Here is a 16,221-nt window from a genome sequence, read left to right on the forward strand (position 1 = left end):
TTGGGCAACCTGATGAATTTTATGCACATGCAAAAAATTCATTGAGGTCCACTAACACATGGTGGGAGGTAGGAACCTTCAAATAAAAAAAATTACCCCTGTGATAATTAAGTCATATTCTAGGGAATTCAATCTTGACTTTTACCCTCACATGCAAAATACTCAATTGCCCCTAATTGTATGCTAAGGGAAAAACAATCTCAAATCAGATAAACGATAATTTAAGACATTGTATAGCTTACCTATGGATTGTGAATGGGTGATAATATTCCCCCGCAATCAAATACCTGTTTAGATGCCCCCATCCCCTATTCAGTTTATTCCTGCCTGTTCTATAGCGCTGACAGGAAATATGGGGAACTAGAGAGAACCACCCAGTGTAGTATCAACGATGCTCGAAAGTAATTGTATGTCCTACTTGATTCAACAATTTGGAAAGTTTGATTTGCCCCAAATCATTGGCCCCACAAGGAATAAGTAAATATTGAGGTTTATTTTTAGGGTAGCAAGGTACCCAACTTTTCAAAACAAGTCGATGGATTTCACCTCCCCCCCCTTCTCTTGCTGCCCAATATCTAATTTTGTTTTATTCAGGCTTGGCTCCGTCCCCCTGGCCTATGATCTGCCCTTTTTATACTACGATCCGACTAACTTTACCTTATACTGCCAAGTTGTGAATATCCATTAAAGGGACTGATTCACGATTTTTATCAAAATTTTGTTTTTCACTTAATTAATGATCAAAATCTACAGTCTAATATGTTTAAAAGATTTCACATAAAAATTAAGGTTATACATTATCACCGAAGATCATTTTAGGGAGTTTATTTTTTGTTTTAATTAATTGTAAACAAAGATTGTGGTATGTTATATTGTTTATGAAATTTTCAAAAGAAATGGATATTGATCAAAGTTTATCATATCCTTCACATTTCAACCATTTTTTGGGTAAAATGTGTCATCTGAAAGTTAAAATTTGTGACTCTGCAGAATGAAGATGCTTTATATTACAAAATTATTGTTTCATTGGCTTGTTTGTATACATTAAAAGACTCGAGTCTTTGTTTAGATAACACAGATTTAAGGCTAAAATCTTGCTTTTATTCTTGCATTCAGAAAGTCAAAATTTTGGCTGTCAACATTAAATGAGTTATATTTTTAGGTCAACTGAGTAAACTCAGGTGACCTATTGCAATTGGTTTTCGTCCGTCGTGCATTGTATGCGACGTGCGTCGTGCATTAACAATTGAACATTTTTAACTTCTTCTTAATAACTACCAGTCTGATTCTTTTTAAATTTGATATGAAGCATCATTGGGACAAGGGGGACATAGATTGTAAATTTCAGGACTCCAGCACCCCTGGGGCCCTAGGGACGGGGCAAAAACTTCCCCAAATTGACAAATTTTCAAAAATCTTCATCTCAAGAAACACACACATGTAAGAAAAACTAAATGCATAGTGATGTAGAGCAGGAAGGCCTCTACCAAAGTTGTAAATTTCATGATCCCCGGGGTAGGGGTTCTGACCCCAGGGTGGGGCCAAACTTGTTATATAGTGTTTATGTGTAAAACACTTAAATTACATCTTCTTTAATGCTATTGATACTAAATTGAAAGTAAATAGATATTTGGGAAGAACAGGTAGTCCTTTACCAAAATTGTAAACTTGATTTTCCCCAGAGTAAGGGTTTTGACCCCAGGGTGGGGCCAAACTTTATATAGTATTTATGTGTAAGTTTGCTGATACATACTGTATGCAATCTAAATGCATACTTAGGAATAGCAGAAAAGAATATATAAAAAATGGTGAATTTCACAACCCAAGGTTATGACTTGAGGACGAGTCCAAATTAGTCATATATTTTGATGTTTTAATGTTAATACAGCTATTATTTAAAGTCTTTCATCAATGTATGCACTTTTGAGGGCAGTGAAGTTTTAAGAATTTAACACATCTTGCTGTATACTTATTCTTATCTAGCATATTTATGGTATCTTGTGTTTTCATGTTTTATATGTACAACCAAGATAGGTACAGCTATGGACTGTTTACATGTGATAACGCCTTTTATATCATTGCTTTTTAATGTTTTATCTATTTTCTATGTATTATGTGTATAACATTCTGTTGTAAGGTATATATGCATTGTAAAGCACCTTTGAGCGCGTACATAGTGTATGAAAAGGTTGCTATATAAATATGGTATTATTATTATTATTTATTATTATACTGTTGCTGAACATTAGAATTTAGCTTAGATATTCAGAACTTGAAATTCTTTCTAGATTTCATAGCCCATGGAAGTAGTGATAGTTTTAACTATAGTACTCAGGTGACCCATAAGGCCTGTGGACCTCTTGTTAATGTTTAACATAAAATGAGAAATATTTTCTCAAAAGTCGTGAACCAGTCCCTTTAATATATACATGTATATCTATGTATACATGTATTCATCTAACCTGCCATAAACATTGGCTCAAGTAGATAATTAACATAAAAGATGTCGTTAACCTAATATAAGCTTGAAATGCAGTAGACCACCATCTTCCAGCTATTGGATTTTATCATCTGAGAACCCTTTATCGATCTGCCTTTCTCGCAGCCCCTATACTAAAAGGAAGCTTGTTATACATGCTATCTAGGGCTATACCGGCAATGGGTTATCCAAAGCTGCTGATAAATAATATCTTGCAAGCGGATTCCTTCCAAAGTGACAAAACAAGGGCCTGTTAAAATTTGATCTCACTTGCTTAAAATTAGCCATAACAGGGCAAATGAATGAGCCATGACAGTTTAGTACCAATGTGACCCGATCCCTTCCCCAGTTGATCAGTTTTGACACCTAAAAGCTCAAACATTTGTGTTTTCGTATGCACACATCAACTATTCCGAGAAGGGTATGCTGGCTGTTGTCTGTCGATGAAGCAAATACTCCTGTGTGGATCTGGGTTAGAATAAGTCCTCAGTACCATTTGCTTGTCATAAAAGTGACTAAATGTGGCGGGCTTCTGAATGAGGCCACAGAAACTAAGGACTCCGTTTCACAGCAGGTGTGGCACGATAAATATCCATCCCTGCTCAAAGGCCACAAGTGCCAAATATAATGCCAAATTTTGAAGGCCTTCCCCATCAGAACTAAATGCAGGAAAGCCTCTACCAAAATTGTAAATTTCATGATCCTCGGGGTAAGGGTTCTGACCCAAAGGAGGGGTCAAATTTACTTTTCAGGCAGTGTTTATATGTAAAACACTTAAATAACATCTTCTTTACTGTTATTGATACTAAATTGAATTTAATGGATATATTTAGAAAGAGCAGGTAGTCCTTTACTAGAATTATAAATTTGATGATCCCGGGGGTAGGGGTACTGACCCCCAGGGTAGGGCCAAATTTAGTATAAAGTATTTATGTACAAGTTTGCTGATACTGTATACAATCTAAATGCATACTAACGAATAGCAGAAAAGGATGTACAAAAAATGGTGAATTTCACATCCAGGGTTTTGACTCTAGGATGGGTCCATTAATTAGCCATATGTTTTAATGTTTATACACCTATTATAATATCATTATGTAAAGCCTTTCATCAGTGTATGCACTTTTGAGGGCAGTGAAGTTTTAAGAACACATCTTGTTTTATACTGTTGCTGCGCACATTAGAATTTAGCTTAGATATTCAGAACAGGAATTTTTTTTCTAGATTTCATAGCCCTTGGGAGTAGTGATACTTTTCACTAGTATTCAGGTGACAGATAAGGCCTGTGGGCCTCTTGTTTGTTTAAATGAAGACATGTACAGTGTAGTTTTGTCTTTCTACATTAGATTTTAAGGAATGAAGCTAATTTTGACCTATGATATAATGTAACTTGGTAAAATTGGTAAAGGGACTGAGTGATAGCAATGTGTCCTTTACCAAAACTGTGAAATTTATAATCCATTGGTTCAGGGTTCAGTGTAGTTGATTATATGTTGAAAATGCAGACCCCTCCCTGCTCAAAGACCATAAGCGCCGAGCATAGTCCTAAATTTTGCAGCCATTCACCGACAGTGGTGACGTCTCCATATGAATGAAAGATTTTCAAGAGGGATGTTAAACAATAATCAATCAATCTTCACTCTACCACACTTTTTAAATCCATGGAACCTGGATTGAGGCCCATTCGGGGGAAATTTGATTATATAAAGGGCTCACCATGGACCAAAAGCTTGCATGTCGACTTGTATATGTTAAAGTGTTTGTTGTATACTAGATATATCATATATATATATCATATGTCATGAAAATTGCATTTAGTCAGATGTGACTTTTCAATCAGTCAATAGTTGACGACATAGAAATAGAACAAATGTTTATTAGTCCCCTACCGACGAAGTTGAGGGGACTTTAGGTTTGCGCTCCGTCCGTCAGTCCAGTTTTCCACACTTTTTTTCTCTGTTCTTGCAGATATTTATTAGCTCTTCTGAGCCGAAGGCTCAAAGAGCTAATGCTATGGCCATTTGTGCGGTGTGCGTAAACTTTTTAGAAAAAGGGCTATAACTCAAGAACCCCTTGGGCAATTTTTTTCAAATTTGTTACAGGGTATCATTGGCCCAAGGGCTTTTATACATACTAAATAGAGGGATGTGACCCTTTAACAAGGGGAGATAATCAGGAAAATACAAGCAAAAGTAGTGGTTGCTAAAAAATCTTCTTCTCAAGAACCACTGGGCAGATTATCACCAAACTTACACATAAGGATGAGGATATGTTGTAGATTTAAAACTGTTCAAAGCATTACCTTGGGGCAAAGGGCGTGGTCTCAAGGTCACTTCAAAGTTGACCTAAATTTATATTTCCTTAAATCTTTGATATTTTAATCATTATAAGGACTAGGATAATCAAATTTTGACAGTTGATGCATCTTAGGACCTTGTGTCAAGTTGTCTCAAAAGTAGATCACGGTGACCTACTTTTTGAATTTTGCAGGTATTTATTTTAAAATTAATTTTGATGCATATCTTGGACACTTTGAAGCCTATGATCATCAAAACTTGTCAGTTGGTGGATCATGGGACCTTGAAATGCGTCAACTGAAAAATAGGTCACCGTGACCTACTTTCTGAATTTTATGGCTTATCATTTATATGTATATTTTAAGTTGTTATTTCAAATACTGAGAGGTTTAGAATCATCAAATCTTGTAAGTTGATGCATCTTGAGGCCTTGAAACATATTTATAAAAAAGTAGGTCACAGTGACCTACTTTTTGAATTTTGCAGATATTCAAATTTCACATTTTCAACTTTAGATGCATATTTTGGGCACTGTAAAACCTAGGATCATCAAACTTTGTCAGTTGATGCGTCTTCAGTCTTCGGTTTGTGTCGACCAAAAAGTAGGTCACCTTGACCAACTTTTGGAATTTGACGGTTATGTTTATATATTTCAGATACTTTTTGACGTACAGTCATCAAACTTTGTCAGTTGATGGGTCTTGCATGTTCGAAGGGTTTCGACCAAAAAGTAGGTCACCTTGACCTAATTTTGGAATTGGACGGCTATATTTATATATTTCAGATACTTTTTGACCTACAGTCATCAAACTTTGTCAGTTGATGCGTCTTGCATGTTCAAAGGGTGTCGACCAAAAAGTAGGTCACCTTGACCTACTTTTGGAATTGGACGGCTATATTTATATAATTCAGATACTATTTGACCTACAGTCATCAAACTTTGTCAGTTGTTGGGTCTTGCATGTTTGAAGGGTGTTAACGAAAAAGTAGGTCACCTTGACCTACTTTTGGAATTGGACGGCTATATTTATATATTTCAGATACTATTTGACTTACAGTCATCAAACTTTGTCAGTTGATGTGTCTTGCATGTTCGGAGTTCGCTGACCAAAAAGTAGGTCACCATGACCTACGATTGAAATTTGACAGCTATATTTCAATATTCAGATACTAATTGGCTTAAAATCATCAAACTTTGTCAGTTGATATTTCTTGGGTTCTCAAAATGTGTAAACCAAAAAGTAGGTCACATTGACCTACTTTTTTTGAATTCTTAGGATTTAACTAAAGATTTAGAATACTAAGAGGTTAAGAATAGAAATGGTGGGGTTGTACAATTTATCAGAAGAGCGATTCTAGGCCCTTGGGCCTCTTGTTTTATATTTGGTATGTGGCTTTGCCATAACAAGTTACAGATCAAGTTCAAACTTCGTCTTGGTCCGTTGATTTTTTAGCTCTTCTGAGCTGAAGGCTCAAAGAGCTAATCATATGGCCATATGTCTGGCATGCAGTGTTCGTTGCGTCAACTTTTTGGGAAAAGGGCTATATCTCAAGAACCCCTTGGCCAATTTTTCTCAAATTTGTCACAGGGTATCCTTGGCCCAAAGGTTGTGACCCTTTAACAAGGAGAGATAATTAGGAAAATGCAAACAAAAGTAGTGGATGCTAAAAAAAATCTTCTCAAGAATCACTCGGCAAATTATCACCAAACTTATGCATAAAGATGAGGATAGGTTGTAGATAAAAAAAATGTTCAAGGCATCATCCTGGGGCAAAGGGTGTGGTCTCAAGGTCACTTCAAAGTTGACCTTAAAGTTTGTTTTGTTAAAACTTTGATATTTTGCTTAGTATAAGGACTAGGATCATCAAATTTTGTCAGGTGATGCATCTTAGGACCTAATATCATGTTGTTTCAAAAGTAGGTCATGGTTACCTACTTCTTGAATTTCACAGGTAATTATTATTAAATGTATTTTGATGCATATCTTGGACACTTTTGAGTCTATGATCATCAAAAGTTGTCAGTTGATGCATCATGGGAATTTGAACTGCATCATGTGAAAAGTATATCACCATGACCTTCTTTCTGAATTTTATGGCTAATCATTTATGAATACATTTTAGGTTGTTATTTCAGATACCGAGAGGTTTAGAATCATCAAACCTTGTAAGTTGATGCGTCTAGAGGACTCAAAACATATTTATAAAAAAGTAGGTCACAGTGACCTACTTTTTGAATTTTGCAGACATTCAAATTTCACATTTTCAATTTTAGATGCATATTTTTGACACTATGAAAGCTAGGATCATCAAACTCTGTCAGTTGATGCAACTTGAGTCTTCATAGTTTGTTGACCAAAAAGTAGGTCACCCTGACCTACATTTGGAATTTGACGGCTATATTTTAATATTTCAGATACTATTTGACTTACAATTATCAAACTTTGTCAGTTGATGCATGTAGAGTGTTCAGAGTGTGTTGACTAAAAAGTAGGTCTCCGTGACCTATTTTTGGATTTTGACGACTATATTTGAATATTCCAGATACTATTTGATTTACGATCATCAAACTTTGTCAGTTGATGGGTCTTGAGTCTTCAAAGTGTGTCGACCAAAAAGTAGGTCACTGTGACCTACTTTTGGAATTTGACGTTTTTATCTGAATATTTCAGATACTATTTGACTTCAATTATCAAACTTTGTCAGTTGATGCATCTTGAGTCTTTGGAGTGTGTCGACCAAAACGTAGGTCACTGTGGCCTTCTTTTGGAATTTGACGGCTATATTTGAATACTATTTGACTTGTCAGTTGATGCATCTTGAGTCTTCAGTGTGTCGACCAAAAGTAGGTCACTGTGACCTACTTTTGGACAGTTACATTTAAATTTTCAGGTATTATTTGACTTAACATCATCAAACTTTGTTAATTGATGAATCTTGGTAAGTGAGAATTTTTGCCTGTTCTACAATGTATCAGAAGAGCACTTCTAGGCCCATGGGCCTCTTGTTCACTTAGTTATGGCCCTTGGACTTAGAAAAATAGCATGAATAATCAGTTTTCCAGACCTTTTTGGTTGTGCTTGCAGATATTCATTTGATATTTGCATGGTACATTGCTTTGTCATAACAAGTTACAGATCAAGTTTGAATTTCGTCTCAGGCTGATGATTTTTCACTTAGTTATGGCCCTTGGACTTGGAAAAATAGCATGCATTATCAGTTTTCCGGACATTTTTTGGTTGTGCTTGCAGATATTCATTTGATATTCATGCCCCCTTTCATAGAAGAGTGACATATTGGTTTGCACCTGTTGGTTGGTAGACCACACGTTGTCCGCTCAATATCTTGAAAACCATTCACTTGATGATAATAATATTTCATATGTGGGTAGGTTAAGAGTAGAAGAGGACCCCTATTGTTTTTCAGGTCAAAACCTAAAGGTCAAGGGTCAATCTACTCTGGATATAGGAATATAATGTCCGCTCAATATCTTGAGAACCCTTTGCTTGAAAGGCATCAAACTTGGCACACTGGTACATCCAAAGGAGTATATGACCCCTTTTGATTTTGAGGTCATATGGTCAAAGGTCAAGGGTCAAACTGGCCATAGGAATATACTAACCATTCAATGTCTAGAGAACCCTTTGCTTGACAGACATCAAACTTGGTACACCAGTACATCTTCAGAAGAAGATGACCTCTATTGATTTTGAGGTTACATGGTCAAAGGTCAAGGGTCAAACTGGACATAGGAATATACTGTCCGCTCAATATCTTGAGAACCCTTTGCTTGACAGACATCAAACTTGGTACACTGGTACGTCTTCAGGAGAAGATGACCCCTATTGATTTTGAGGTCACATTGTCAAGGGACAAACTGGACATAGGAATATACTGTCCGCTCAATATCTTGAGAACTCTTTGCTTAACAGACATCAAACTTAGTACACTGGTATATCTGCAGGAGAAGATGATTCCTATTGATTTTGAGGTCACATGGTAAAAGGTCAAGGGTCAAACTAGACATGGGAATATACTGTCTGCTCAGTATCTTGAGAACCCTTTTCTTGACAGACATCAAACTTGGTACACTGATATGTCTTCAAGAGAAGATGACCCCTATTGATTTTGAGGTCACATGGTCAAGGGTCACATTGGATATAGGAATATACTGTCCATTCAATATCTTGAGAACCCTTTTGCTTGACAGACATCAAACTTGGTACACCAGTATATCTTCAGAAGATTACCCTTATTGATTTTGAGGTCACATGGTCAATGGTCAAGGGTCAAACTGGACATTGGAATATACTGTCCGTTCAATATCTTGATAACCCTTTGCTTGACAGAATCAAACTTGGTACACCGGTACATCTTCAGGAGAAGATGATCCCTATTGATTTTGAAGTCACATGTTTAAGGGTCAACCTACACATTGGAATATACCATCCGCTCAATATATTGAGAACCCTTTGCTTGACAGACATCAAACTTATTACACTGGTGTATATTCAGGAGAAGATGACTCCTATTGATTTTGAGGTCACATGGTCAAAGGTCAAACTAGACATAATAATATACTGTCCACTCAATATCTTGATAACCCTTTTGCTTAACAGACATCAGACTTGGTACACTGGTACATCTTCAGGAGAAGATGATCCATATTGATTTTGAGGTCAAAAGTCAATTGTTGAACTGGACATGGTAATATTTTGCCTCCTATATTTTAAGAATTATTTGCTTGATTGACACCAAACTTTGTACACTGGTACAGCATAAAGGGTAAATGACCCCTATTGATTTTTAGGTCACATGGTCAATTCACTCTTGACATAGGAAGATATTGTCTGCTCAATATTTTGAATTGATGATACTACTATCAATTAAATGATGTTTGTGTATAACCCTTTTCAATTTTGCACCGGGGGGGGGGGGGGGGGGTATGTGTTTTACAAACATCTCTTGTTGGTACATTGCTTTGTCATAACAAGTTACAGATCAAGTTTGAATTTCGTCTTGGTCCGTTGAGTTTTAGGTCACCTGAATTCATTCAGGTGACCTATTGCTATCTGTTTTTGTCCGTCGTCGTTCGTCGTGCGTTAACATTTGAACATTTTCAGCTTCTTCTCTGAAACCCCTGAACCAATTTCAACCAATTTTGATATATAGCATCTGTGGGTGGAGGGGAACAAAAATTGTGAAATTCGTGCTCCCTGCCCCCCTGGGGCCTGAGGGGTGGGGCAAAAACCATCAAAATGAGTGTAATTTTAAAAGATCTTCTTTACTCCTGGACATCAAGAAGTCAAACTATGGGCATAATTATAATAAGCATTGAGCCCTCTACCAAAATTGTGAAATTCATGGCCCCTGGGGCAGGGGTTCTTGTGTTTGGGTTGGGCTCTATTGGTCATATAGTGAAAGTGTAGAAATTCTTTGAAAGTCTTCTTCTCTGTCTCTGGGTATTAAGTAGACAAACTAATAGCATGGTAATGATGAGTAAGGATGCCTCTTTATACCCCCCGCAACAAGTTGTGGGGGGGGGGGGGTATACTGGAACCGGGTTGTCCGTCTGTCTGTCCGTCCGTCCGTCTGTAGACGCAATGGTTTCCGGGCTCTAAAGCATTATCCTTTCCTACTACCATCACCATATCATATATATGGACTACCCATGGGATGAAGATGTTCCCAATCGATTTTGGGTCAAAAGGTCAAAGGTCAAGCACACTGGACATCGAAGTAGCAATATGGTTTCCGGGCTCTAAAGTGTTATCCTTTCCACATACAGTCACCATATCATACATATGGACTACCCATAGGATGAAGATGTTCCCTATCGATTTTGGGGTCAAAAGGTCAATCGCACTGGACATTGAAGTAGCAATATGGTTTCCGGGCTCTAAAGTGTTATCCTTTCCACCTACAGTCACCATATCATACATATGGACTACCCATGGAATGAAGATGTTCCAAATCGATTTTGGGGTCAAAAGGTCAAAGGTCATGCGCACTGGACATCGAAGTAGCAACACTCAGAAAAGAGGTAGTTTATACCTATTACCAACACCCTTTGGGAGATTGGAGTAAGTGGGGGGTATTCTTAGTGAGCATTGCTCACAGTACCTCTTGTTAAAAATTGTGAAATTCATGGTCCCTGGATCAGGGGTTCTGGTGCTATGGTGGGGCTCTATAAGTCATATAGTGAAAATGCATTATTTCTTTGAAAATCTTCTTCTCTGTCCTTGGGTATTAAGTAGACAAACCAAGAGTATGGTTATGATGAGCAAGGATGCTTCTTTCAAAATTGTGAAATTCATGGCCCCTGGGTCAGGGGTTCTGGTATTAGGGTGGGGCCCTATTGATCATATAGTGAAAATGCATTTTATTTCTTTGAAAATCTTCTCCTCTGCTTTTGGGTATTAAGTAGGCAAACTAATAGTATGATAATGATGATCAAGGATGCTTTTTTCAAAACTGAAATTTATGGCCCCTGGGTCAGGGGTTCTGGTGCAAAGGCGGGGCTGACCACATAGCTATTCAATGTTTCTTCCATCCAAAAGTAAAATTCTTATATTTAAACACAAACCTAATTCAAACATTGGAAGGTTGTTACATGATACTCAGGTGACCTATAAGGCCCCTGGGCCTCTTGTTCACTTAGTTATGGCCCTTGGACTTAGAAAAATAGCATGAATTATCAGTTTTCTGGACTTTTTTTTTTTTGGTTGTGCTTGCAGATATTCATTTAAGAAATAAGATATCATTTTTGAATGTTGTTGGGATATGACATGAATTTGGTCACGTGATCAAATCCTATAACACGTACCAACTTCATGTCATATCCCAATAACATTCAAAAATGATATTTTATTTCTTATATTTATATTTTCTATTTTGATTTATGTTCTTATTGAGCTTCCATGATTATGTAGCAGATGACGGAAATAACGACCGTAGAACACAAAATATAGTTCGTTAGAGTTTTATCGAATAAAAAATTAAGAACAATATCAAAGAGAATATAAGATAGAGATATTTAATTGAAAATGTTAAAAAAAGACGAACCATGTGTAAAATAAAGGTAATTTAGAGGGTAAAGTTAACTGAAATGACGACAAGAAGAGCGGAGTAAACTACATCCGCGATGTGATTTGGTCGCGATCAGCGATGGAGAAACTGGTGTCGGTCTAGCTTACTAAGTTGAAAACGCAATTGTTGATCACATATTTCGACAGAAATTCAAAGGATCTGAGAGAATTGATGGTGGATATGATGGATCAAGTTAACGTTAACCTCTTAGTCAGGTTTTTGAAAAGAAACAACGGTATGTTCATCGTTAGGACTCGTGGTTGTAGCCATGCAGGAGACGATTCAAGACAGTAGGACAGATTTAGACAAAGTGAAGGTAGGTTGCGTCTTTTATTTACCTTCAGTGTGTGTAAAATAAAATAAAAACGAACTGACGGAGTTTTTGTTCACTTGAGAGATTTCTGTTGTAGGATTTTAATCTAGACTCGCACCGGTACCCTGACATGAACATGTAAATTTTTCGAGCATCAAAACCAGCCTCGCTTATGATCATGCCGAGTCATAGCCGTGATGGAAGTTGCCAGGAAACAACAGGTTAATTTATCATCATAAAGTAAACAGGCTTATAACTCTGCCTACATTTTTTCGCTTCCAATATCATAACTTTATTTTATAAATTCGCCATGCAGAAGTTGCAGACGGTATCTAAAACTGTATAAAATGAAGCAACAGAACGATATGTTTAATGTTTCTCTTTTATGAATTGATGAAATTATTGTTTGTTTACAAAATAAACTGTATAAATATCCTGTTGCGTTTATTTCTGTTATGATGTCATTGCAGTGGCGGATCCAGGGTTTACGAAGGGGTGTGTGTGAAAGTCAAGTATTAGCCAAAATACTCAGTCATTTTGGGTACCAATCTGGAATTTTTACTCACACTATTTCTATTATTTAAATTTGTGGCGAGAGGGGGAGGGTCTAAATCCCCCACTGCATTGCATAAGCAAGAAATCAGGTGAAAGTTTGAAGCGGTGAATGTATTCATACGCAAGAACAAACTGATCATGTGACCAAATTCCTGTCACACGAAACTGAACATCGATTTCATTAGTACTGTCATATAAGGAAGTGCATTGGCAAATGTAAATATTTGATATTAGGTACATTGCTTTGCCATAACAAGTTACAAATCAAGTTTGAATTTCATCTTGTTCCGTTGATTTTCCATTAAGGTATGGCCCTTGGATGTAGAAAAATAGCATGAATTGTTAGTTACATCCAAGTTTATTATCTCTGTAGATAAGAATTAAGAATACTACACTCATTAAAACTTCAAGCATAGTAATGCTACAATATAGCTAAATTATTCATGATCATCTACATGTCACAGTTTATTGAATTGGTTAAAGACTTAAGGTATTCCATGTATAATGAAAGGATAATGAACAATTTTGAAGGATTTAGATCAACATAAAATTTTATTGTTAAATAATGATGAAAGTGAAGCAGATGAAATTCACATGACTGGTAAATGATTAGAAGCTGACCTTTTTGCACATAAGACTTTTTTGGAAGAGTTGTCTGCCCTTTGTAAAAATAAGAAAAATCTAATTTTCTAAAAATGAGTGTGGTCAATGATTAATTTTATTTCATAAATTCATGAAAAGAAAGTGTATGTAACTTTCTACCAAGAGATTAGTATGAAAATATAATTTGTTTTTAAAATATTGTAATAAAACATGCTTTTCCCATATACTTCAATGTTAAATTCTAGGTGAAATAAATCAAGCAGTAAACAAAATTTTGAAAATTCCTATGGTGAAATATCTTTATTTGATGAACCCTTCAAAATGATACCATGATCACAAATATTCCACCATCCACTTATTAGATATGAAATATGGTCATTATACATTGAATATCTTAAACCTAATTATAAATTTGTCTTTTATCTTGGTCTAGTCTCTACTCGAATAGTAGTTGATTTCCAACCATTCCTATCCTGGTTCCCCAATTTTCCCTTTTACCATAACCTACATAATGAACTTTGAATATTGTTGTGGTACAGTGATTTTTACAACCGGTAGGGGACTATGTATTGTCATGCAATACTCTCAGAATGCTTGTTTAATTATGTTTCATGCCTATAGACAAAATCATGAAGCATACATGGAATATGATTGATCTAGACAGTCACGTGCCAGGGATGATTAAACTTTATATCTCCATCTCAAACATCATATCTCCCCATCATATTTCACTCCTGTGGGCTTCATGCATTTTCCATATCTATTGAACTTCAAGGTAGACGTAGTTTATTGTGATGTCACAATAAGTCCGAGTCATTCTACTCCAAGTTCGTAAGACGCAAAATATGCAGGTCTCTGATATACAGTTTTAAAATCGACTGATTTTGGTTGATACAAAAACATGCAAATAAATCACATTTCAAGGAGAATGGAAATACAAAAACTGGTTATCATATCACTGTATCTCGTTGTATGTACCTTCTTATACGTTGATGGCGCGGTGTAACCATTAGGGCGATCTCGGCTGCATACAATCTATAGATAAGCGAATTTCTAATTTGAAAATCATATTTGTAGTCTTGCTTTGTTTTGGTATAATAAACAATTTATTGCATGAATATTCGGGAGATCTGAAGATTTATTCACCCAAGAAAAATCATATTCTCCTCAGACCTTGCCCTCGGGGATTAGGATTGGGGTTTTTTCTAGGGCGAATAAATCTTCATGTCTCCCTCTCATGCAATAGATTATAAAGCTGTAAGGTTCCTTATGATATTATGATTAAGAAATGGGACATGGCGTAATTTGGAGTTCCTTTGTGACTAATTTGTTTATCATTTTACTGACAATATCAATTTGAAATCTTTGTAGTTTATGAAAATTCTGAAGACATTGCTATGACCCAAAAGAACAATTCCGACAATGTGTATTCAAATGCAGCTGAAGGAAATAATTTGAGAAGTGACAGTCGTGGCTACAAGGTAATTAATGTCTGTCTTGAACTTAACAAATCGTCAACACATTGCAACATTTATTGAAGTACAAGGGTTATTCATTATATAGTGACACTAAATGTACTCCATTTCAATACGTCTGATTGAATCGACATTCCTTGAAATATATGTGTATTGTTATCCATACTATTGAACTGACGCAAAATAAAACAAACTTATCACAAAGTGATTCCAAGGAAACCACCTTTTCTCGACCCACCTTGTCGTTTGTCTGTAAACTGTCGTCTATCCATCTGTAAATTTTTCACATTTTTAACTTTTTCTCCAGAACCACTGGACCAATTTCAACCAAACTTTGCAAAGAATATTCTTGGATGAAGGGGATTCAACTTTGTTCAAAATGTAGATAATCACGAAAATGCAAAAATATGGTGGGATCATTTAAAAATCTTCTCAAGAACCACTAGGCCAGAAAAACTTAAATTTACATGCCATAGTGCAGATTCAAGTTTGATAAAATCATGCCCCCAGGAGTAGGTGGGGCCACAATAGGGGATCAAAGTGTTATATGCTGATACATAGGGGAAATCTTTTGAAATATCTTTTAAACTACTCGTATTTAAGCTATAAGTACTTTCATATTTTGTATATACATTCTTTATTGAAAGACCTTTCATGTGATGCAATGGTGTGCGTGATCTTGTGATGTTGAACTGGAAGTTTGACCTACTTTTATAAAACTCTTACCTATTCAAAATGTGCTCAAGTTTATCCCCCCCTCCCCTTTCAAAGAAGAAGGGCATATTGCTTTGCACCTGTTTGCCGGTCAGTTGGTAGGTAGACCACATATTGACAATCAATATCTCATGAACCATTCACTTGATGGTAATGATATATCATATGTGGGTTGGTTATGAGTAGAAGAGAAACCCTATTGTTTTTCAGGTCAAAAGGTCAAGGGTCAATCTACTCTGGACATAGGAAGACCCTGTCAGCTCAATATTTTGCAAACCTTTTGCTTGACAAACATCAAACTTGGTACACTGGTACATCTAAAGGAGTAGATGACCCCTAATGATTTTAGGTCACACAGTCAAAGGTCAAGGGTCAAACTGGACATAGGAATACATTGTCCGCACAATATTTTGAGAACCCTTTGCTTGACAGACATCAAACGTGGTACATCTTAAGGAGTAGATGACCTCTATTGGTTTTGAAGTCACCTGGTCAAAGGTCAAGGGTTAAACTGGACATAGTGATATTTTGTCACCTATATTTTAAGAATCATTTCCTTGATTTACACCAAAATTGATACACTGGTACAGCATAAGGAGTAGATGACCCCAAATGATTTTTAGGTCACGTGGTCAATCCACTCTGGACATAGTAAGATATTGTGTGCTCAATATTTTCAAATGGTTTTGCACTACT

General features: G+C 36.2%; 1 long non-coding RNA gene across 1 annotated transcript in view; it reads left to right on the forward strand.

Annotated features, from left to right (window-relative positions):
- The first annotated feature begins 14,706 nt into the window (after positions 1 to 14,706).
- The window catches only part of LOC130052054 (uncharacterized), a 3,211-nt gene continuing 1,696 nt past the window's right edge, over positions 14,707 to 16,221 (forward strand). The window contains exon 1 of the long non-coding RNA XR_008800410.1: positions 14,707 to 14,817. This is a non-coding gene — a long non-coding RNA (uncharacterized LOC130052054). The remainder of the gene's footprint in view (positions 14,818 to 16,221) is intronic.

Source organism: Ostrea edulis, chromosome 2 (assembly GCF_947568905.1).
Source record: "Ostrea edulis chromosome 2, xbOstEdul1.1, whole genome shotgun sequence".
NCBI classification, from domain to species: domain Eukaryota; kingdom Metazoa; phylum Mollusca; class Bivalvia; order Ostreida; family Ostreidae; genus Ostrea; species Ostrea edulis.